The following is a 26,154-nucleotide window of genomic DNA, read 5'->3' on the forward strand; positions in this document are numbered from 1 at the left end:
CACTTGGATATTACAAGACATTTTAAGTGGGGGGGAAAGTGGGAGGGAATTCCTTAACTTCACTCTCCCTTTACTCCTTAATAATACAAATATTTTACAATTTGTAAATATTTACAAATATTTTTACAAATAATTACAAATTACTCCCACTTTTACCAACATGTGTCTAAAGAGAATTGTCCACTTTTCACTGCATGAGGCAAACTGCAGCAGGTCTGTCTGCTGAGACAACCATGACACTAGCCTAAGAAGGCATTCATGGGCCTTCCACATCTTAGTTTTGTGCCATATGCTCAAAATAACATGCAGTCATAGTAAGAAAATACGGCTGTAGTGCTCACTGTATGGCAGGCATTAATTTATATGCTTGACACCTAGATCTTTTAAATTCGACTCTTTAAAAGTATATTTTAGAAAACCCAAGCAAAGAATTTAATTAAGTATCACTAGACTAATAGTAATAATAATAATAATAATAATCTTTAACAAAAGATCTCCAGAAACTGCAAAGTTCCCTTCCCCGCAGCTGGCATACTTTTGGTAGAGGAGCATGTGGAGCCTGGCAGGCTGTGCAGAAGAATAGCACTTTTTATCAAGTCCATCCCACCAAAAGGATAAAATGGTGTCAAAGGTCCCTCTGGCTCATGAAAAAAGACTTCTTACAAGGTTTCTGTTCTTTTAACTTGAAAAATCATTAGGTAGCAATAGAGATACTTCCATTTCTATAAATTCTATTAGCCAGACACTAGTATCAAGATCCAGATGTATGTATGATATCATTTAAGCCTAGTACCAACCCAGTATGTTAGCATTTTTGAAAATGGCTGTTTAGTATTTTTAATTATGTGTTTCTGTTCGAGTATGTGCCCATGAGTGCCAAGGTCAGAGGCATCAGATCCCCCAAGAATTGGAGCTACAAGCAGTTCTGTTTTTTTTTTGTTGTTGTTGTTGTTGTTGTTTTGCTCTTTGAGTCAGGGTTTCTTTGTGTGGCCCTGGCTGTCCTGCTTTTGCCAGGTATACTACAGTAGCATAGAAATGTATCCTAAAAAGTCAAGGTTGTACAATTTTGACTTCTCACTCAATGATAACATTTCTAGGGTATAATACATAGGATTTTAAAAAAAGGACAACTTGAAAAATAATACTTGGATTGTATCCCTAAAGATAAAACACATAACTACTAATCAATAGTAATAAAAATAATTTATTATAAATAAATGGGGAAAAAAACTCACAAAACCTTATAAAACTCTGTCCTCAGGGAAAACAAACACTACATTCCTACCCATCACATGTAGATTAAGTATGGTTACCCGCTTTTCAAAGAGCACGGACTGACAGGGGAGGGGACAAACTCACCACCGAGCAGACAAGTACTACCATCAGCCAAGTGATCAAGGTGGACACCAACAGTAATAAATCACACCCATATCAAGTTCATCACTTGGCTACATTTGTGGTCTTCCTCCCTCAAACAAACCTATAGCCTTTAATCTTAAGAAAAGCAGTAGATAAATCACAATATAGGGACATTTTTCAAAATATCCAACCAGTATTCCTCAAAACTGTCACAGGCAAAAGGGGCTTAAAGAGACATGCTGACTAAAATATAATGTGGAACATTTATATAATTTGGCACGTTTACATAATAGGGCACATTTACATAATGTAGCACATGTAATAGGATCCTGTAACAGGAAAAGGAGTTAGGTAAAAATAATGAAATATGAATAAATGACAGGTTTAAGTTACTAATGTGTCAAGGAGTTGAAGGGACAGCTCAGTAGCTAAGAGCACTTATTACTCCTCCAAGTATCTGGATTCAGTTCCCAGCACCATATCACGCAGCTCACAACCTGTTAACTCCAGTGTCAATGGATCAGACAACCACCGGCCTCCACAGGTACCTGCACAGATACAGTGTCCATTAACTTACACAGGCATATGCACACACAAAAAAGTTATCAACATTTGCTCTTTAATAAGTGCAGCTGATTCTCCTGAGTTTTCCCATACTATCAGAAACAGGCAGTGACAAGCAGCCAAGTCAGCTGAAGCTCATTTACATGACTGGTAATGGATGAGGAGTGTTAGGAATTCACAAGGGACTGTCCCAGGGAGTACCTACATATGGCCTTTGTTTGAAGACCTTGGCATTGTTAAAATTTTCTCAGGAGACATAGCCACTTACTGTGACTCTCAGCAGTCAGTGTCATTTGTACTGCATTCTGTTGATTACAAACAAGTTACTAAGACCCAGTCATATTCAAGGGAAGGGAAGGGAAGTCCATTCCTTAAAAGAGAAGATTAAAAATTTGCAGGTGTGTCACTCCTTGAGAGAAACATGCTTAACATGCAAGAAGCCCTGTGTTCAACTTCCAACATGGTTTTTAAGAAGAGGCAGGTGTGTGTGTGTGTTTAACAAGAGATACTAACTACAGAGGGTCTCGATTTAGATACAGCACGTTTCAATATGGGCCAAGGTGGGAAGCCTTCCTAAAAGCCTAGTTAGGTTTGCAGTCAAGCAGAGGCACACATGTATAATTTCCACCAGAGGTAGAGGCAAGAGATTAAAGTCATCCTCAGCTTCAAAGTGAGTTCAAAACCTGCCTAAGCTACATGAAACACTCTCAAACAAACAAACAAACAAAAGCTGTAAGTTTCAATGTGTAACACTGAAATGCTTTTGGCACCTCAACTTCTAGAAATCTTGGAAACCTGAGGAAGGTAACCAACTGCTCTCTGAGGATATTCAGTAATTTCAGATGACTGATTTAGAAACCACTTAAATACAAGAAAACTCTATGAAAGGCTTAGAGCTCCACCATCTCTTCGCACAGTAATGAAACCTACTATATGACATCCTTGCTATTACCAATTTAAGTTTCCGTCATGAATAATGGGCATATGACCAATTCACACAATGGAATCACTCACCTTTAAAAAAAAGTTGTTATTTTTGAGAACATGGATAAAGCTTTTATCAAGTGAAATATGCCAGGCATAAATAGCTTACAATAACTAATGTAATTTAATACCATATAGTTACTATGCTGCACTGTGCAGAGAATGCCAAGAAAGAAATTCTGGACACATTCAGTACAAATATGACTAACACAGAAAACACTGTGCAGCACACAAGAAACAAAGCGACCAATACTAGAAACTGAGGACATGTCAACTGGAGGAGGCTCCAGCAGCATGCCTACAAACCATTGCTGTATATAAAATAAGTACAGAGCGTGGTAAGCAGTAAATCTGAGCGCTGATTTTGGAACTTTCTGCATTTTTCCCCTATGGCTATTCCCAATCCAGAGTCGGTTGAATCCACAGATGTAGAACCTGCAGATTACAGAGGGCAACTGGATAAGGAATCTAAAACTACCAAACTTTGTAAGCAGAGTAGAATGGTAAATAGGGAGTGAAGAGAGAGGACACGGAATGTGGTGGTTTGAATAAAATGGTCTCCATAGGCATACAGGGAGTGGCATTATTAGGAGGCGGAGCCTTGTTGGAAAAAGTGTGTCACAGTGGGGGTGTGCTTTGAGGTCTCATGCTCAGGCTATGCCCAGTGTGGCACAGTCTCCTGCTACTGCCGTCGGTCAAGATAGAGAACTCTCAGCTCCTCCTTCAGCACCATGTCTACCTGCACACCTCCACGTTTCCTGCCATGTGAAATTGTAAGCCAGCCCAATTAAATGTTTTCCTTCCTAAGAGTTGCCATGTCATGCTGTCTCTTCACAGCAATAGAAACTTTCAGACAGATATAAACACCCCGAAAGGTGTATCCGGTGTATGTATTTAAACTGACTACGGAAGTGAATGCCCATAATCCCAATACTTGGAAGGCCAAGAAAGTACAACATAACTTATTGTTTTTCGAGACAGGGTTTCTCTGTTTTTGTTGTTTGGTTTTTGTTTTTGTTTTTAGCTCTGGCTGTCCTGGAACTCACTCTGTAGACCAGGCTGGCCTTGTAGTCACAGAGATTGGCCTGCCTCTGCCTCTTGAGTGCTGGAATTAAGGCATGTGCCACCACCTTCCAACTGAAGAACATAACTTTGAGACTATCCTAAACTACACAGCAAGATCTTCCCTGACAAATATAGGAGTTGAGAGCTGGCTCATGAGTGAGAAACACATACTACTCTTGCAGCAGCCAGATTCAGTTCACAGCACCTACGCCAGACAGTTTACCACAGCCTACAGTAACAGCAGCTCGACAAATCCAGCTCACCCTGTGCACACCCACTTGCATGTCCACATGCACAAAAACATGCCCATAAAGAAGAAAGTAAATCTTTTAAAAAGCAAAATCACTCAAGATTCTTAGAGTATTTTAGGTAATAAATATTAGCTTAATTCAACTATTTGACATCATATACATACACATGTATGAGAATTAGAGATACAGCAAACACACAATTTTGAATCTCATAAAAACATACAATTTAAATGTGTAATTTGGGGTGACTAAAAGAAGTTAAAATGATAGACATTGTTTTAAAGAAAGAAAAGGCAGGCTGAGAAAACCATCCCCCAAATGCAAAACTGCAATTCCCCACATTCTGAGAAAGAGACTCAGAGAGAGAAAGAATGAAAATAAAAGTAGGAAAGCTGTTGATTAGATGAGAGTACAATACCTAACTACTACAAAAGAATATAAAAAGGAAAGAAATTTATCAAAGAAATGGTTGAGAAGTTTCTCTAGCTAAAGAGTACTACAAATAAAGACTGAAAGCAGAACCACAACCAAAAACAAACTTAAGTTTCAAAACACGAGTGTTAAATGATGAAATCCTAAAAATTCCCAGAGAAGGGAAAAAACTAGGTCACACTATTGAACCAGAAACCAAAACAGCATCTGAAATCTCCAGAATATTAGATGGTAAAGTAAACATACAAGTAATTTCCTGCAGAACGGTTGTTTGAATATTCTTTCCAAAGAAATCCTTACAGCTACAAGAAAACACTAACAACATTATACATACTGTAAGACCCTACAGAAGTTAAAAGTATGGCTAATATTCACATGTATCACTATGGATAAATCTTAAAAACAAAGCTAGAGTGTGGTGTGATGTTACTTATTTCTTAAAAAATTAGGAAACTTACAGCCAACTAGTTTAAAAACTTGAGTATGTGGCAAAACATGTTTGAATAGTGTAAAAATTAAAATTACTATAAAGACGCTCTTGGCAGTAGTTATTTCTAGTGAAGAAAAGTAATGGAGAAAGAACGTGGATACAAACAGAAAAATGTTACTGTCTATTATTTTGTTTATGGAATCATGAATCATTATTCAACTTAAAACTAGGCTATAGAACTATTCAAATAGCTTGTATACACCAATATAAAGACTCTTGGTAAAACATCTTAGTACTTTATTCAAGTCATTAATATCTATATCTTTGACAATGTTACAATAATAACCCTCCAAAGAGGTATTTGTTCTGTTTAATTATGGACTGTGAAAATGCTATGTAAACACATATGTAGAACAGAAACTGTTCAGCCAAAATAAATGTCCCTTCTGTTTGAGCAGACGTCTGGTCTAACACTTACAAACAGAAGATCAACTCATTTAAATTTAACTGTTTACCCAATTTTCTGAAAACTCTTTAAAATTACTTTCAAGAGGAATGAAAAGAGGCAGTCTGATGGTACATGCCTATAATCTCAGCAAGAGGCCAAACAAAAGGTCAGGATGCTCTGGACCAGCCTGAGGTGTATACTGGAACTGTCTTAAAGGGGAAGTGAAGGAGACTTTATGGATAATTTAAGTTTTAGTATTTTCTGAAAATCAAAAGCAAATTTATAATCAGCACATCATCACATACAAAAAGCGTATTATAACCTCTGTCTCCTGACTGCTCGGATTAGAGGCACTCACCAGCACACTAGTTTTGTTTTGTTTCTAAACACAATTCAAAATGTAAGTGCTTTTAAAGAGAAGAAAGGGATTATGTGGCTGGGTGTGGTGGGGCACCCCTGTAATCCCAGCACTCAGAAGGCAGAGGGAGGCAGATCACCGTGAGTTCAAGGCCAGCCTGGCCTGCAGGTCCAGGACAGCCAAAAAGCTACCCAGAAACCCTGTCTCAAAAACAAAACAAAACAAAAAAAAAAGGATTACACCTGCCCAAGGCCATATGCATGAGCAGGCCACAGCACTCCAGAGACAGCCCCAGATATGCAAGAGGCCCCAGGCGCCATTAAGGGGAGCTGAAAGTGGTAGAGAAATGAAAGAAAGGATGTGGTCACAATGAAGACGGGCAGAACTGGAGACTCAAGGAGCCTGATGTGAGTAGCCAGTGATGCCACCTGGGACTATGGTGAGGTCCTGGCCTGTGCTGCCAATAGGGGTTACATCTGGGTCTGTGGCCCTGCAGCAGGGGTCTGTTACCACCAAAGGCCAGGCAGACATCCCTGGTCGTAGCTGCAGCCTGGGGACATGTTGATGTCTGCAGGCTGTGCAAAACTGGCCCCACACCTTCCCTGGGCATCATGGGAGAGCTGGCCCTGGGGGCAGGAGGACTGACCCCTCCTCCCCCCACACACACACACATTGTTGGATGGCAGGTAAGCTAGCCTGAGCTGATCCTGGATGTGGAGGTTGCAGGTGAGTAAGCACTGCCTCTTGTCTGCTGTGTGGAGGCATCAGCAAGGGAGAGATCCCCTCCACTCCCTAATGTCCTCCCCTCTTGTAGTGGGCGGGAGAGCTAGCCCTGACAGGGTCATGAGAGCAGGAGAGCTGTCCTTGTCCTTCACCTAGCCAGCACAGTAGAGCTGACCCTGATAGGGGAGGGGGCCACAGGTGACCTGATCCCAAGGGTCTGAGCATGGGAGAGCTGGGCCCACAATTTGTCTGCCCTCCCCCACTCTTGTCCCTCACTACCTATGGCAGGTGGGAGAAATAGCCCTGGGGTCATAAGATCAGGAGAGCTGTCTCTGCTCCTCACCTGAGCAGCACAGTAGAGCTGGCCATGGACATGGGGCTGTTTACAGGTAAGTCCGTCCTGCCTATTGTCTGATCTGTGGTGACATGAATAAGGGAGAGATGCTCCCCTCCCTTCCCTCACCATCTATGGCAGGCCAGAGAGATAGCCCCAGGGTCATGAGAGTGGGAGAACACTTGGAAGAAGGGGCCCTGCACCTTGCCTGGGCAGCAGGATAGAGCTGACGATATTTTCAAGGTTTGCTGGTGAGCCAGCATGAGATGAGAACATGAGAACCAGTAGGCTGACCAGCTCAGACACCTCTCAGGACGAGATCCAGGTCTTTGAATTGGCCCACCCCATCGATGAACTGTGGGAGTGTATGAAGGGGCCCATCCTATAGATCAAAAACTACAAGATCTCCATGACACAGGGCAATAACAGGATATCCATGAGGAGTCCCAGTGTGGTTCCAGTATTGACAGAGTAACAGAAACAGACTAACAAGTCATTGCAATTAACATTTGCAAGCAAAGAAGTGTGGGCAAAAGGGTATACTGCAGAACACACTGTGACACTACAGCTTTCACACAAGATTTTTTTTTCTCTGCATGCATGTGCTAGAGAGGGGGATAAGATTGCAAGGGTGGAGGGTGGGTATGTGGGGAAGAGGAGATGAGTGGGATGGAGGTGCATGATGTAAAATTCACAAAGAACTAATTAAAAAAAAAAGAATGGGGTTACAATATCCTCTGCACAAAAAGCTGAATCCATACTGCATCTAGGAAGGCCTCATACAGCAAAAGCAAGGAAAACTCCTTTGATGTTTCACAGCAGAAAACCAAATGATAATTAACTGAAAATTCTTTCAACACTTACATTAACATTTTACTTGGAATAATGGGTGATATAACAGGTGGTATAACACAGTGGTAAAACAGAAGCTGATCATAATATATGACCCAGGGCACTGAGTCCAACCTCAAACTCCAGAAAAAAGAGCATCAGTTCTAACAGTGATCATATAACATTTAGAAGCCAATGCAAAATAAATTTATAGGAAGAACACTTGCTAATAATAATTAACTCATTTTTTTGAGTTAAAAAATGACAGCACTGAAACTATGATCAAACTACCTAAAACATAAAAGCAATGTAGGTTAACAGAAACAATCTAACTTTTTTCTTTTGTTTATTTCTGTGTGCACATAAACGTGTGGGCATGTGAAGTCCAGAGGATGGTCTTGGGTGTTGTTCCTTAAAAACTATCTTTTTTTGAGGTGGTGTCTCTCACTGGCTGGGAGTTCACTGATTAGGGTAAGCTAGCTGGCCAACAAACCCCTAGGATTGAGAACTCTGCCACCCCAGAACTTGGGTTAAAAACATGTGCAACAAACACAGCATATTTTTTTTTTTAAACCATGGGTTCTAAGAGACTGACTGAAATCTTGTTGTTTGTGTAACAAGCACTTTACTGAGCTATCTTCCCAGCTTAAATTTTATTGTTTGTGGTAATATACAGCCCTAGGTCAACAGCCAAATTCAAGTTAGTTTTTTATTTATAATTTTGTTTGTGTACATGCCACTGAGCATGTATGGTGGTGATAACATTTTAAAGATTGAGGTTAATGTCCATGACTTTTCTGAATCACATAGTAAGAGGTTTTATCAAGTCTATAAACTTCTCTATCAATACTGCTTAAAATAATTTATCCTCATACCCTACTCATTTGTAGTTAAAAGGAAAACTCTAGGCTCAGTCTGTTTGGACTTGAATACTAGATACTGACATACTGTCTACCCGCTAAATGACAAGTCTTTCTTTTACCCCAGTTTCTGTAAAATGAGGGGAACACACCCTCCACATAAGTCAACTAAAGAGTCTCATTCTTTTCTCCATTTTTCAAAAAAACTGTATTTTATTTATTATGTTTATGTGTGTGTATGAGGCTGCACACATACCACAGAGAGCTAGGAAAAATTTTAAACTCTTACAAACTAGTTACAATAGTGGCTTCCCAGTTTCAAAATTTTGAGGACACAGTGCATGAAGGATTATCAAGATACATTTATATGATCTAGCCCAGTGCCCTTCACTTCCAGCCTGTTGTTAGACAGATTAACAGCAATTACTGTTAGAGTGTTCACAATGACTGCAACTAATCCTGAACTCGAGTTCTGTCAACTGCTTGAAGGAGCAGAGAAAAAGAACACAGAGGCCCTACCATCAGTAAACTCACAGAAACTAAACAATTGATCTCATCCGACTTTTAAAGATTGTTTTGTGTGTATGTGTGTCTCACGTAGCACTTGTCAAACAAAGGACAACTTGTGGAGGTCGGTTATCCCCCGTTGTGTGGAGCTCAGGACTTAAACTCAGGATGATCAAGCGTGGTGGCATGGGAAGCACTACCTAGTAAGCCAGCTCCTCAGCCCTGCACATTTATTTATTTTTTTTTTTATTTATCTATTTATTTATTTATTTTTATTGTTTTCTGAGAAAGGTCAACTTGAGGAATGACTCTGAACTCCTGTTTTTCCTGCTTCCCCTTCCCAAGTGCTAGGATTATACAATGGGAGTGAACTATCATACCCTCCTTTCAATTCTTAATGTTTTAGTATTAAAGCATAGGTCATTTCTTCAAAATATCAGCAGGATTACTTAAGATTTTTAAAATAATTATATGATAGTTCAAAAATTTGAACTATCAAATAATTAATAAGTTGATTTTATCATTTGTACTGTATTAAGTTAAGCAGACATTGACCATACCCAGCTAATAAACAATAGGTATTATTCACAGATATAAAAGCCTTTGAAGTCTTAAAAATTCCTCAAAAGTGAAACTTGGGAGTGAAAAAAAAACAAACAACTCATTAGATCACATTTTTTGTGAAATTAACTTCTATGTGAGAGTGATCACAGGAATGACTCCTCCTCACTTTTCCTAGTCTGAAAGCATAGCCAGCATTATCTTCCCCTGGGAATCAGACCTAGAGCTTCACACATGCTAGACAAGTATCTACATGGAGCTACACTATGTTCAAGGGTTTCACATTCAGGGCAAGAACAATGCCTTTTTGACCCCTTCTAAGGAAAACATCAGTTAAGCTATAAAAGACAAGTATAGTGGTACTCTGACAGCTGCATTTTGCTTTGCTAGAAATTTTACTTAGAAAAAAAAAAAGAAGTCCCATCATTGTTTAGCTATGAATAGTATATTCTGAAATGCAAACTATATGCAGATCTGAACTATGAACTGAATATGTATGTATACAAGCTATAGCAAAAACCCAAAAGCCCTCTTTACTGTCTGGTAAGCTTTAAATTAGAACTTCTCAAAACAGGATATTGCAGCATATAAAAGAGGAATTAGGTATCGGCACCCTAATCCCAGCATTTGGGAGACCTTGAGGCAAGAGAATTGCTGTGAGTTTAAGGATAACCAGGGCTACAGAGAATTTCCCCAAAGAATTAACATCACTTGTCCTTTTTCCAGACTGTTGTCTTTATCTTTTCATTATGGGCATATGATCCTAAAACAGGTATAACTGAGAGAGAAGAATATGAATGAATTTCATTAGCTAAAAGAAAATATAAATCAAAATTAGATACTGGAGGCAAGAGAGAAGGGTGGTGCTAAAGAGCACTGACTGCTCTTCCCGAGTACCAGTGTTCTGACACCCAGCACCCACATGGTGGCTCACTACCATTTCTAACTACAGTTTGAGGGGACCCAATGCCCTCTTTTGGCCTTCACAGTAATGCATGTGTATGTCACACATACACATAGCTTAAACACTAGCACACATAAAAATAAATTCTTAAAACTTTTAATATATACTGTATGATTTAAGTGAGAAATAAAAACAGGCTAGACTATCACAGTATATGAGATCAGTAGTCAGAAAACCATAAAATGCCTGTGATAATCTGGGTAACTACAGAACCCTGACAAACTAACATGTCTTCTTCATTAACAATGACAGGACCCAGTTGCAGGCTTAATACAGTAACACAACTCTGAAATAGTGGCAATGATTTTGGCAATGTTTTAGGAATCCTCCAATGACTATAACATGATTTAAATGTTAGACTTTAAGAAAATACTAAATTTCAGTTAGGGATTAGAGAAAAATGAAATCCATCCTCTTTATCCTCAGATGCAGGTGAGGGTCGATAGGCTCCAGTTAAAAAGCCCTGATTTAATCTTTGACACATTAGCAACTTGAAAGAGATGAAGCGTATGTCAGGTGGACATAAGACTATGATATGCAGGGCAAGGATGGGATTTGAAGACATGTTTGGAACCCACTAAAACTAAGTGTATTGTCAAAAAAGAGGAGCGTGAAGAAACAAGCTCTAGACCACTCTAGACCAGTAGTTCTCAACCCTCCTGACACTTTGACCCTTTAATATACTTTTTCATGTTGTGATGACGCCCAAACATAAAATTATTTTGCTACATAACTATAGTTTTGCTACTGTTATGAATCCACTGTAAATACGAAATAATGCAAGATATATGGTATATGACCCCTGGAGGTCACAACCCATAGGTTGAGAATCACTGCTCTAGAGTACTGCAATATCTACTAGTCAAAAGGTGAAAAAAATGATGTAGAAGTTCTTTGAGAATCAGCAAACAGGAGTGTGGGGGTGGAACTCAAGAAAGTAGCACCCCTGAAGACCAAAGAAATATTTATAGAGGAAGAAGTGATCAACTGTCAAACTGCTCTAGAACTGTACTTGATCAGACAGAACAACTTAAAGCACTTATGCCCACAACCCTAGAAAAAGATACTATGATAACCACATTGCATATACCTAACAGAGGTAAAGAAATTAGTCAAAGATGAACAGCTATCAAGATACCAAATCAGGCAATCAAAATCAGACCTCATAGGCTCATTCCTCTGTTGTTTTATAAAAATGAAAATCCCAACCATTTGATTTTACTAATAAAGACTCAGGAGCCAGATGCTAGGGTGAAAACCTGCTAGCTCAGAGAGGCAGAGAAAGCACCCAGCTGACCTTCCTTCTCAGCTCAGGTCCAGATGGAAAAACCCAAAAGGCTCACTAGCTCAGCTAATAGCCCAGGAGGAAAAGGCAAAAAACAAAACAAAAAACAAAACAAAAAAAAAAAAACACCAAAGCCAAAGGCTTGCTAGCTCAAAGCCCCCCAAAATCCCCCAAAACCCTGAGAGCTAAAGCTTAAACTAAAACCAAAGAGCTACAGGGCTTGGAGCTCAAAGCTCCTTCTCCTTCTACACAGTCTTAAATAACCCTGAACTCAAAGCCCTGTCGGCTGGTTTCCTGCTCTGCCTCTTGACCTAGTATTAACTTTGGGTACAGAAAACTCTTGGATTAAAGGTATGTGCTAGGGATGGCTGAACCGCCTGTTTATAATAAACAAAGTTATTGGATTAAAGGTGTGTGACAGGGCTCAACCATACCAAACAAGAAACAGGGTTCTACAGTTCACAATTTTGGGGTTCACAATGATATCAAATATCTTTCAACACTTCTCCCACTCTCAACTGGAATAAAAAATTCTCAAGGTGGTAACAAAATATCTAATGTTTAAAATGACTAACCTTTTATATATTAAATTTATTGACCCCTTGAGTGTTTCAAGCTGGGTTCTACTACATCTAACTATCCCTTTAAATTATTTTATTTTTAAAATCTTTTTAATGACTCCTGAAACCAGCAAACCCAGGAAAGAGAAAAATGTATTTAAGCACTGTATCCAAACACTATGGACAGCATGTGCGTGATTCCTTTTCTGAAATCCCTTCTCTTCTGTGTGCTTTACTATTAAAGGGAGTAAGTTTACTATGAGAATGCAATCTGTGCAGGTCCATCCACCCTGCTGCTGAAGGGCTTGTGGGGTTCTGACTTCTGACATAGAGGATGCATCCACTTTAGGCACAGTTTGATGTGTGCTTACAAATGTGCCCACCATTTGAGAAACAGCATTCCCATCCCTCTGAAGTACTTGCATTCTCTGATGCTCTCCCCATCCAATTTAGGGCAGTCAGTGACCTGCTCTCAATATGAAGCTCTGCTGCTCCTAGAATTGCATGTATGAGACACACACACTCCTTTGTGCCTGGTTTCTTTCACTTCACATGACACATGTGAGATCTATGTATGCTGTTTATCATCTGCTTTTTGTTTCTTTCCTTCATGGCTGTGGGTTTTAAAGAGACTGAAGCAAAGTCTCCAGAAAGTAGTTTAAGGACTCAAGCAAACTGCATGTGTATATTAAAAGCTTCTAGTAAGCTTAAAAGCTATGTTAAAAAAAAAAAATCCTTTCCTTTCCCAGATTTATGATTTTATTTTTCAGCTAGTTGTGCTGGAACTAAAGTTGTGTTTGCATTTGTATTTAACCACCTGGATAATAAAACAAAGGCTGGTGCTACTTTGGACTTTGCCATGATTTCATGACCAATTTCAGTGACAGAGATCACCCTTTTAATTTCACCAAGCCCAGAAATAAATAACTGTTCTTCCTTGACACAACCGTTTTCATTTAGGAATGATAGTGAAACAAGTTCAGAGGTGCACTAGCTCTTTGTCATCTTCTCCCTTCCAGATGAAAAGATCTAAATTATAAAAAGCAAAGAAGGGGGGAGCCAAGCAAAGGTCTGATGAGTATTTTAGAGAAAATGTTATTTGTAGGTCTGACTGCTCATATGAGTGCTATGTTTAAAAGCAGTGAATGAAGAGGGCTAGAATAAGAATCTAGCAATACAGTCACAAATGAATTTACCCTGGAACCCTTATCAGATCCAGCATGTCTAATGTAGTTGGTACCAAGAAAGTTCCTCATTATAAAAATCTCACCCTCTCTAAATCACCAATCTGCCCAGGAAGGTAACTCAGACATTGCCTGTTTACCGATGTGGTCCCAGAGAGAGGTTTGAAGCTAGGTATTGCATAGCACAGCATTCACAAACTCTTGCTAACTCTCCCTCTAGAAACTAACACTTGTATTCATTCATTTTTATTCATTTTACTTTGGCTTCCTATGCTAAATTGAGAGGTAGACTCCCCCAACCCACATAACACTTAAGTTTTAGCCTAAATTGCCTTCTACAACCACACTGATTTAGCTACCCTTATTGACTTCATAGATGTAAATCTGCTACATCTGTTCAATTACAGTGTAATAAATAAAATTCTTTCCCAAACAACCTGCTATTCCAATCTACCTACTGGTATTAATGACAAGAACACTTCTTGTAACCGAAAGAATTTTTTTTTTAAAAAAAAATACAAATCCAACCACTATTATTGAACCATGTTCCATTAGTGCTGTTGGTTAAGTGTCCCTCTCCAGTTACTATTCTAATCTTCAGCATCACCTGATGATGTACCTGCCTCTTCCCTGGACTAACCTGACTGCTATCATCTCACCCTTTCTCTAATCTAACCCACCCTTCAGTTTGTTTTCTTAAAACACACTCTAAATTAGATGGGTTCTCATGTCTACAAAAAAGGAAAAACAAACAACAAACTACCACTAAATACAAAATGCCCAGTCCAGGTTAATCAGAACCTTAGCCTCTAAACTGCCAGGCCTCAGCCCTATCCAGGAGGACACTGTACACATCCCCACCTCACAACCTACCTGTTCAATAAAGTCTCTAATGAGCTAACCAATCCTTCAAGGTACCCTGAAAACAAGCATCCCAAACTCTTTATCCCTCCCTCTCACTACTTCTCTTTAGTGATTCACATTTAAAGCAGCCACTGCTTGAACAGAGGGCACACTAATACATTCCTCTCACCTGCTGTCTTGACTGACGCGCATACCACAGCTCCTCCTAGTCCCCCATTAGTCTAGCCTGACTGTTGCTTTTGAGAATGCTCTGGCTCTAGATCAGAATCCATTCAGCCTGGCTCTTCTTAAGGATCCTTAGGTTTTTAGGGCCAAGGAAAGACAATGATACAAGATGAAGAACAAATTAAATAATTTATTTAATGAAAAAGTATATAAAGTTATAATGAAATCACCTTGCCCTCCCCACCCACTACACACTATATTAACATTTAAGTACTATCTTCCTAAACACTCGTTTCAATGAATTTTAAACTGTTAGGGAAGATTTTAAACTATCTTTAGGTTAAAATCTTTAGTTAGCATCATCACTTTATAGAGACACACAATGTGATTAATCCCTAAAATGCATAGCAATAAATACCTGTGGTTTTGCAAAGTGCTTCCATGTTAATATACCTACTATCAGTTTTAATCATTTTCTAAAAAACCAACAACAAACAATGTAGAAAAGTCAGACAAATGATAATGACAAACACACAGAAGGGAAATGATATCCAAGAAAACATGAGAATGCTGACTACCCCTGAAGAGGGGGGATGAAAATTCACTAATACGAAAACACAAAATTAAAACCACACTAAAATAATCATTTCACCATGTTGAGAGTGACAAAAGATAGCGGAAATAACAAATACAGAGAAGAATATAGAGCTGTGTGCTATGGCCTACAGTAGCCACCAGCCATATGTGGCTAGCACAAATTTGAAATGGGGTTAATCCAAATGGAGATTTACTGTAAAATCCTCCTGGTCGTTTAAAAAAATAAAGGACAATATGAGTCCAGTCGCCTCTTCCTAATTAAATGGTCAACTCTAATCCTTTAAATTTGAAATATGTAATACTTGACTCCCATAATTTGTCCATACACTGTAATTCTGAAAAGACACTAATTTCTTTCTATACGTTGATCATAATGTCTGAAAACTGATTATTTTTAAATACCCTGTAATAATCATAAATAAACTATTATATAGGCATCTGTGTGTCCAAATTTGGTGATCACCTGTATTTAAAATCAAGTTGAGCTGGAAAGATGGCTCAGTGGTTAAGAACACTGGAGCTGGGTTCAAATCTCAGCACCCACAGAAAGGCTAACAATCATCCAAACTCTAGTTCCTGGGGGATCCAACACCCTCTTCTGGCTTCCCCAGGCTCTGCATGCATGTGATACACATATATGCAGACAATACCAAACACATAAAACAAAACAAAACAAACAAAAAACCCTTGCAGTACAGCATAAATGCAGATGAGCAGATGACCTCTGCTACAGACAGACTTATCTTAGAAAGGAGTCAAGATATACATTAAGAGCAATAAAGTAAAATCTAAGTCATTACTGACCCCTGAAAATATTTACTACGCTAACTAGATACTGTTTATAAAGCAAAATTAAAAACTATTATATGTTAACCTAAAATTTGTTCTTACACTTTACAATTTGATTCAAGATACAATTGACCCAATTCCCCAAGTTTAGGCTCACCAACCATGAAAGCCTTAAGTTAACCAAACAAACTGTAAATGGCTGGATGTACAGCTCAGTACTAAAATGTAAGCTAAGGCCTTGTGCTATACTCATTACCCCTCCCCAAAACAGGGAGTGTAAAGGTGTACTTGGATGAAATTAACATGGCCTCTTCTGTCAGAAATGGAACGAGTGTTCATTTTTATATCGCAAATAAATACAAGTAAATTCACTTTAATGTAAAAACCTAATCTCGATTCACTGCAACAATGAGGATCACAAAATCTCACTCTCAAATGAAATGATCATGATGGATCAAAATAAAAACAAAGACTCAGATCTTTCCAGCTTAAAATGCAATGCTTGTGTAATCTCAAGAAAAACATCTTTACACACTGTATCAGTACACAGAAAGCTACCGTCGGTCCTGTAGCCACAAAAGGCAGGAAGCAAGTACCTGCTTCACAGGCAAGCAGGAGTGAGGCAACCTCAAGCAGAAATCAGCAATGCAGAAAAGCAAAGGCACCTCAGACAATATTCCACATCACAGAATTAAGGGAGCAGTGATAAACAAGCAATCTGAGCACGCGAAACTAAAAACAAATTGGCCTTAGAAGCCAGAGAACAAAAGTAGAAATGACAGTATTGCCAGACACCATTGGCCAGCCATTAATCACTAAGCTATCTTCAACTAAGAACAGAAAGAGAACCAGGTCTTTCCCAACACAAATAACAGCATGCATTTTACAGACAATCCCAAGCTATTGATTTATCTTTTGTGGTGCTGAAGATCAAACCTAGGGTCCTACTATCTAGCTATAAAACTCTCCCCATCCCTGGTTATCTATCAACAGACACACTCAAGTACTGTTCCTCTTCTCAGACTCTACCTACCCTTTCTAGGAACTCACCTCTCAAGTGTGACATTAAGTGGAAATACCTATGTTCCTAGTTTAAGGATTACTTTTCTCTGGGTCTCATTCTAAACTGAAATCAGTGTCTCTCAAGTACAATTTCCCTTTTCCTAACACACTCCAACTTTTTTAAACTAATGAAGCTCAACGAGACAAGGTAGCACAAACCTGTAATCCCAGCTACTTGAAAGACTGAGGCAGGGGATCCCGTGAGCCCAGGAGTTCTAAAGCAGCCTAGGCAACAAGTGAGAACAAACAAAAACATTCAGTGAAGTTCTAATCTGTTCTTAAATGTGTGTAGAAAGCATACACATCCTGGAAGGTCACTGAATGTCTGAAACCAGCCCGAAAGGAAGTTCAACTGTACAATCAACTGAAGACTCATTGGCTGGCTTGACTATAAGGTCTATGGGGGCATATTTTTTCTTTTTTGTTCATTCCAGCCTGAAATGGTACCTTGCATGCATACTCCTCGAACCCAAGAGCAACAAGAGAGCTTCATTTTAAATACTTTACACTGTGAACTTTTTACATCTCTGTAGGTTTTAGCCTAGAATAAATGAAAGTAACAGAGAACATCCCAAATATTAAACTTGTATCATTTTGGGTTATTTTTTACTCATTTATAGGACACTATAAAGAGCTACCAAGATGCAGCAGATACACCTGGTCCTCCTCATCTCAGAGGTGAACATTTATTTGGGGTAGGAGGACCTACACCGCACAGAAAGAAGGTTAGGTATCCTCAAGTGACAGATTAGGTCACGAGTTCTCCAATTCATAAGTATATTAACTATCCCTTATCAGTGTTTGGAGCACTTCACACCTAATCAAGAAAATAAAATAAAATTCCATTTAAGAGCAAGGGATAGTACTCTCAAGCTTAAAAGTACTTTGAAATCCTCTTCTCTTCTCTCCTCCCTGCCCCCAAGACAGGGTTTCTCTGTGTAGCCTTGGCTGTCCCAGAACTTGATCTGTAGACCAGACTGACCACAGAGATCCACCTGTTGGATTAAAGGCCTGTGCCACTACAGCCCATGAAATCCTCCAAATGTTTAAATTCATCTATGGATTTTTTGTCAATCCTACTTCTTTTCAGGTGCCCACCATGTATCAAAACACAAACTACCCACTTGCTTTACTTCCTGTTATATTACAAATTTTACTCTATAAACCTGAGAATTTAATTGCCTTTTTAGTTTTTCATTAAAAGTTACCTGTTCCTATGATACAATGTATTTTTTCAGTAACAATCTATTTTGTAGTGAAGGTCATTCTAAATAAACAAAAATCACAAAGCTATTAGTGGCAGATGTTATCCTCCCTTTCTCTCTCAGTAATTGGTTCCATCCCTAGAAGCTCCTTCAACAGTAGACAGCTTCCAGGAAGCATATCCTCTGCACCTAGGTCTGCACAGAGATACAGAGTTTTATAAGTAGTGATGGCTCTGAAGTCAAGATTTTTAATTTTCAAAGTTAATGTAAAGTTAAAAATCAACCTTGATGACACTCTCTTTTCTGCAATTTGGTTGTTTTGTTTTAAAATAAAGTTTTAGTATGTACCCAGACTGGCCTTGACACCTGACACTTCAAAATTCTCCAAAAGAAGACTTTGAATCTATTTTAATCTTAACAAGTTAATAATAAGGTATTTAGTATTTTAGGGCCCAGAATGGGCTCCCTGTTAGAGTACACTGGTGCAAGGACAGTGTTCAATCCCTGCACTACACACACACACACACACACACACACACACACAAACACACCAATTCAGCAAGTCATAAAAGCTTCAAACTGGTAAACGTCTTTAAATAATACAAACTTTAGTATTAAATTAAGTCTAGTATGTGAAATACAAATGATTGAGCTATTGAGTTACTGAAGTTAAATTATTAAAAGTAACATTTTAAAATATCTACTGTTGCAGGGCCTGGTGGTCTACATCCTTTAATCCCAGCTCTTGGGAGATGGAGGCAAAGGCAGAAATTTCTCTGTGTGTCTGAGGACAGCCTGGTCTGCATAGGAGTTCTAGAGGCAGTCAGGGAAAGAGCTCTCTCTCCCTGTGAGACTCCTGGAAGGAAGAAAACCACAACAAACAAACAAAGGTACATGTTATGCCAAGATAGCGTAGATAGGGACACTTCTGAAGTATTTTGTAGCATGACAATAATGCAGAAGCAACATGTTTCTATTAAAATTAAACTGTATTAGCAATCTGAAATACGGAGAAAAAAAGGTATGGGCTGGGCAGGTAGCTAAGTAACAGATGGTTTGTCTATCATGCATGAGACCTTGGGTTCGATCTCACCTCAAAACAAACAAACAAAAACCCACAAACAGTGACTTATAGTGATATTCACATTTTCTAGGATACTAGGGGTTATTAAAAGTTTTAAATAATTAATTAATAATTAAATCTCCAACACAGTATTACATAAAAATTTGGAAGTGTTATAATCAAGAAGTTAATGAAAGATTCTTTTATCCTCACTGACCTAATCGCCTGATCACACTACTGAAAAATACTGTAAAAGGTGTTCTTTCTGGGAGCATCAGATGGATGCTGGACAGATCAATCTTCTCAACTGAAGCTACATAAAGACATGAACTAGAAGTGTTTTACTTGTAGAAGACTTGGAAATACAGTCTAGCTCAGTAATAAGAGTACTTTCTAGTATTTTTAAGTTCTTAGGTTCCACACAATGAACACAGAAGAACAGGGAGACAGGGAGGGAGAACGTGATCAGGGTGATTTCAAAATGACTACCTAAAGATACTGCTACCGTGAGTTGAGAACACCAAAAGTAAACAGCAACCAAAACATAGGTAAGAAGCTAGGAAGATTGCTCAGCAAACACCTGCCTAGCAGCAGCAACCTATCTCACAAACCAGACAGGACAGAGAGGCAGAGAGGCAGAGAAGTTTCAATAGCCTGAGCTTTGAGACCAGCCTGGAATAAAGGAAAGCCTATTTCTTAACAAAAAAGGAAAGTACAGATCACGAAGCTTTTGTAACTTTTTCATGTGTACTCATTAAATTAAGTGCTAGAAACTGTTAACAAGTTCTGTCAATTTATTATATTTTATACTCATCAAGTATAAAATTTTTTAAAAAATCCAAACAGTCCCCAAATTTATTTTATCTTAACTTCACTGAGTTTAGAGAGCAGTAGTCTAAATCACATATCTGGGGTCTGCCCAAATTTTCAAGAATCTGCTAACATTTTTGGTTATATTCTACAACATAAATTTAAACAGCAGTATTCAGGATCATTCTAATTCTAAAATTAGTTCACTAAAATAAAATATAAGCGCTGAAGAGACACCTTGGGGAGTAAACGTGGGTTGGCACCTAGTCTAACAACCTAAGTTTGATTCTCAGGACCCACATGGTAGAGAGAACCAGGTCTGACCTCCACTCACAGACCATGGCAAGTGGCACCAAGATAGGTACACACCTCTTTTTCCCCTCCCCCCTACCCCACCCACCCACCCACACCCACACCCACACCCACACACTCACTTATAAAATAAAAAAGGAAAATAAGAATCACTGAAAACCCAAAACTCACATTTTTTCAAATCTGTTTTCCTTTTTCATTTTTTTTTTTTTTTTTGGCTTTTTGAGACAGGGTTCCTCTGTGTAGCCTTGGCTATCCTAGACTCACTTTGTACACCATGTTGGCCTCAAACTCAAAGAAATCCACCTGCCCCTGCCTCCCAGAGTGCTGAGATTACAGGCATGAGATTACAGGAATATGCTGGGCCATCTTCCAAATCTGTTACTATTAATCATACCTTAAATTTCTGCATGAATAAATTCTATTAAATTTTAAACTTGAAAAAATAAAAATAAAAACCACTACCAAAAGTCCTTGTATGAGTCTGGTAGCATTGGTGTTTTCCTAATTTCTCTTTTTAAAGAATCCAATAAATCATCAAAATTGTATTTTGTATAAAACAGAAAATAAAAAAAAGTTAATTTTATTCATTTAGCTAATATTTTTTAAGAGCAAGGTAGCCTTGCTCTGTAGCCTCTGGAGCTTGCAAATTATCTTGCCTCAACTTCTTGAGTGCTAGAAGAATAAAGTACTATTAGAATTATATTATTTTACTACTTTTCATGCAAAGTAAGGTTGCAATATACTTTTAAATATGGTGTAACACATAACACATAAATACTCATGAAATATAAATCACATATGTTATAGCATCAATTGTGGGAGGGGGAGAACATTCACTCCCAGTATCATATACAATAATAGAAATATACAATAAAAGAAATATGTACAAGGATGTGGGCCTTCCAACTCTTGGCTCAGCTAATTTTTAATAAATCTCCATATCTAAGTGATACTATGGCAAACTGCCAAGACATTGTCAATCCACACTACAGTTGAACTGAAAGGTTTCCACTAAAAAAATCCACATCATAAGAAACATTGTAACTTTCAAGAGCTAGTTTTTCTGCCCATAACAACTTATGAATCAACTGTTCTTAGAAGCATAGCTATTTAAACACTATCCCATTCTTTTTGATGATATAATCTTAGAGGATTTGGTAATTATGTGTCTACTAACATAAAACTGTTTACTGACATGACCATCACAGAAACTAGATACCAGACATTAGAACACAGTTCTGACTATCACTTTTTTAAGAGACTATCAACAAAACAAGTTCAAGAGCCATGCCCAAGAAAGTGGAGAAATACTTATTAAAATATGAAAGGTCAAGTGAGAATATACAATGCTACATGAACACAACAAGGTACCAAACAGAAACTGTTTTACGACTTTATGAGAGAAAACAACAAATGGAGAAAAAAACACAACCATTATAAACTAGCAAAAACCTACAAGAAGATTTAAATTTGTAAGAGAGAGAGAGCTCAGGAGCTAGAAAGCACTTGCACATGCTCTTTGGAGGACCTGGGCTTGGTTCCCAACACCGCAATGGCACATCACAGCTGCCCGAAACTTCTGTTCCAAGAGATCTTGTGCCTTCTCACTCTCTTTTGGCCTCCACCACCAGGCACACCGCGGTAGTACATGTGGAGCATTTACAAAATGTATGAGTGTAAGCAAACACTCGTAATACAAAACAATATGAGAAATAAATGTTTAAAATTTGAAAATAGAGAAGAGTGGCAAGTCTGGTGGCACACTATAATCCCAAGAATCTGAAACAGAAGGATCACTAAGAACTGCCTAGGTTACCACAGTGAGCCCAAGGCCAACATGAGTTAAACTGTGAAATACTGTCTCAAAGAAACAAAACACAACAAAACAAAAAACCCTCTAACACTCTTAGGAAGAAGAGGGAAGGTGATGCCGGGTGGGGAAAGGAGAGGGATTACAGCCCTAAATATTAAACAATTTTTTTTAAAGTTCTTATAACAGCACATTCATTGTCCATTTGGAAGGACCACAAAAGCATTTCTTTAAAAAAAAAATAAATTAAAAAAAATTCACCATTTTGCTGGGTATGGTGGTTCACACTTTTTCAAGCTCAGCACTTGGGAGAAGAGAGGCCAGCATATCTCTGTGAGTTCAAGGCTAGCGTGGTCTACACAGTGAGTTTCAGGACAGCCAGGATTACACAATAAGCCCCCACCCCCCGGTCTTAAATAAAAGATTACCATCTAGATATTATTGCAAGTTATATGTCCTTTTAAGCCTATGCTCTTGGGAAATTCTAAAATAATCAGAATAAGCTCCATACTTAAGAGATGGTGTATTTCAACGCAGGCCTACAAAAGGAGCTCTGTGATTGCACAACAAAGTAAATGAAACAATATCTATTAACACTCAGTGGCCACCGCATGTTTCTGCAATTGCCCAGAACATACTGTGACTTAGCCTCTTCACTGCACAGCCTACCACTTCTCCATCCATGTAGTCACTCCAATATAAAGAGTTCCTGTACTAATCCTACAATAAGCCTCAATAATTCTCACATCTCAGTAGCTGTAAACCTTTGTTAACAGAAAAAGAATGTTTTTCCCAAAATAGCCACATAACAAGAAGACAACTCAAATTCCCTAATAATCCTTTTACAAGACTCCTGCCAGCTTTATTTTGATACATTAAACATGTGGGGCCTATTTTAAAAGTTCTCTGTGACTTACCAAAACAGCTTCGTAGTTGTTTTTAAGTTTCCAAGTTGTTTTTAGAAGCGCTTGAATACTGATGAATTTGGGCTGCTATCAAATGCTTAAGAGGCATTTATTTGCCAAATAAGATGGGCAAACTTCCTAGAGGTACTAAAACTGGTATTAGAGGTCACGCAACTTTAAAAAAAAAAAAAGAAAAAAAAATGGCTCCAACTTTGACCAAGCCCTTCATTTAGAAATTTACTTCAGGGTTATTTTCACTTGTGCTTAATCGGACTTTTTTTTTTTTTTTTCCCTAAACGCTCTTCACGATTAATGGGCCTCCAGTAAATTTGGGACGGAGTTGGTAATAATTTCATTTAGAAAGTCCACCGTGAGGAAGGACACCCGAAATTTTCGGACGGTGGATGGGGGCAGGCGGACAGACCCAGAGACACGAGCCGCGTCTGGTTAGCAGGAGTGAGAGAAACGGTCCCGGGCACCAGAGGAGGGAGGAGGCCAGGAGCGGCACAGACAGAAAGGCCAGCAGGATTTCACAAGGAAGTGAAGCGGAGCGCAGGAGGGCAGAAGGCGCCCCGGGGAGCAGGGCGGGAAGGTGCTGACCAGCGCGGCGTGCGGGGCCGGGGGAGCGGCGGCCGGGGCGGCCCGCGCGCCCGGCGCTGCCTGCTCGGGAGCCGCCGACCTGCGCGCGGGCCGGCGGGCTGGTCCCTCGCCGCGCCCCCCGGAGCCCCGCGCGCCCGCGGAGGCGGCGGCCCGGGCCGGGCCTACACCCGGGCCTCCGAGCGCAGGCTGGCCGGGCGGCCGTTCCCCGCTCCGCCGGGCGCCCGGCGGCCTTACCTGAGGCGAAGGCGGGAGGCGAGGTCTCGCGGGCTCGCCCGCCACACAGCCGCCCGCGGCCCCCGGCTTCCTCCCGAGGAGCGACACCGCCTCAGCCGCCGCTTCGCCCTCGGGGGCTCGGCCACCGCCGCCGCCCGGGCTGTTTACACCGTCCGGCCCCTCACGCCGCCACCGCCGCCTTCTCTCCAACCCAACGCCGCTGCCGACTCGGCCGCCGCCACCTCCTCCGCCGCAGCCTGATCTCTCTGGAGCATCTTCCAGCCACCGGACACGGAGAAACAGAGACTCCAGCCGCGCCGGCAGGAAACTCCCCCGCAACTGCCAGGGGAGGACCAGGCGGTCAGAGCACCGGCGGCTTTTCCGCCATTGAGCAGCGGCCGCTCCGCTCCTTCTGCAACCCCCTCCCCGCACCGCCGTCTTTCCCCGCCCCTACTCGGGCTCCGCCCTCCACGGACGCCCATTGGGACGCCGAGCGTGTCGCCGCGGCCTCCGGTTTGCTGAGAGGCCTGTCAATCTCCATCCTCCCGCCCCGCCTGGCTCGCAGTACCCTCTGTGCTCCGCTTGCCCCGCCCACGCGACCCCGCCTCCGAGTCTTTAATTTCCCATTGGGCGTCGGTGCCCACCTTTAATTGGCAAGGTCAAGTATCCATCAAACACCGCCCACCATTGAGGCCCAACCCTTCATTAGCATTTACTTTATTCAGCCCCGCCTCCGCGCCGCGCTCCCTCCCGACGTCACCGGCCTGCCCACTCTAGTAGCCATAGGTACAGTCCTCCGTCAATCAAATTATGCCTACTTGGAGACCGGCCCCCTTGTCTGATTGGTCCAAGTGGAGGCCTGACCCTCCGTTTATTGGTTTCCTCGGCTTGTCCGCCCCTACACCAATTTCCGAGTCCGGCTCTCCGGCTTTTTTTAAAATGAACGCGCAAAAGTATCCTAAAAGCGATTGGCTAGTCTTCGGAGATGGCCAAGCCCAGAGTCTGCGGGCCCTATAGTTCCGCGACCTCCAAGCCTCGCGGAAAACGAACGCCATCAAGGAACCAACGGGCAGTCCAGTTATAGGTGGAGGTTGGTCCCACCCTGGACTGGAGACCCGGCTCCTGATTGGCTAGAAAAGTGTCCCTAGGCCCCCATTGGAGCAGATGGACGCCTCTCTTCGGCGTCGAGACCTGAAGGGAGAGCACAGACATGGCCTGGAGAGAGGCGTTGTTTTGCTTTAGCCAGGGGTGGGGCACCGCACGCGAGAGTGGAAAACTGGGCGCGTAGGGCTCTGGGGAGGTGTTGTTGGGAGGGGAAAAGCCCGGATGTTCCCTAACAATGAAATCATCTCCGGCCAATCAGATCCTCATTGTTGGGATACCTGCACGACCTGTCTCTAGCTGGGGAGAGTGGGCGGAAAGTTGAGGAGGCTGAAAAGCCACTTGAGAAAAAGGGACAGGCGATCCCTTCAGGATGATCTCGTGATGGTTCAAATTGTTCTTACGTCTTCTTTACCCACCGCCTGCCCCTGAGCCCTTGGCAATTCTGTGTTTTGTTTCTCAGCGCTGATTTTTAAAACTTCCCGTCTAGGCTCTTGACATTGACTAGGACATTCCTCTCTTAGAGCACCTGCTGTTTGCTAGGCATGGTGGGCAGAACTAGAGATACAAAAGTAACGCTGGCAGGCAGTCCCAGACCAGGCTGGTAGCTGATCACTGAAACGTGTGAAAGGGTAGTGATGACATAAAGGATTCTCCCTCTGGCTGTGATTACCAGGAAGGCTTCATAAAGACCGGGATGAATCCAGAATAAACTGCAGGAGTTCTACAAGGCAAAGGAAGGAAATCATCCTCTATCAAGCAGATTTGGCTAGAAAGTGAAGTAGGTTAATTCCTCCAAATGAAAATGTAACGGAGCATTTAAACGTTTGCCTTAAGAGATTTTAGAGACGCACATGCTGGTATTTACACAAGTCTTTGAAAGACTTTTGAACCTCATTCATACCTAGATAATAAGATAGCTGGGACAGTTTAAGCTTAGATTCAAGGAATGATA

At 40.6% G+C, this 26,154-nt stretch overlaps 1 protein-coding gene across 6 annotated transcripts in view; it reads right to left on the bottom strand.

The window, feature by feature from the left end:
• The window catches only part of Ppm1b (protein phosphatase, Mg2+/Mn2+ dependent 1B), a 65,980-nt gene extending 40,611 nt beyond the window's left edge, over positions 1-25,369 (bottom strand). For 5 of the 6 annotated variants that reach the window (XM_060363534.1, XM_021652769.2, XM_060363527.1 and 2 more), the window contains exon 1: positions 24,120-24,259. The gene's annotated coding sequence lies outside the window, so the exon portion shown is untranslated. Of the gene's footprint in view, positions 1-24,119; positions 24,260-24,862 lie in introns of those variants that run through there. The other variant, XM_060363545.1, reaches the window with a different exon arrangement.
• Between the last annotated feature and the right edge of the window lie 785 nt (positions 25,370-26,154).

Source organism: Meriones unguiculatus, chromosome 1 (genome assembly GCF_030254825.1).
Source record: "Meriones unguiculatus strain TT.TT164.6M chromosome 1, Bangor_MerUng_6.1, whole genome shotgun sequence".
Lineage (NCBI taxonomy): Eukaryota > Metazoa > Chordata > Mammalia > Rodentia > Muridae > Meriones > Meriones unguiculatus.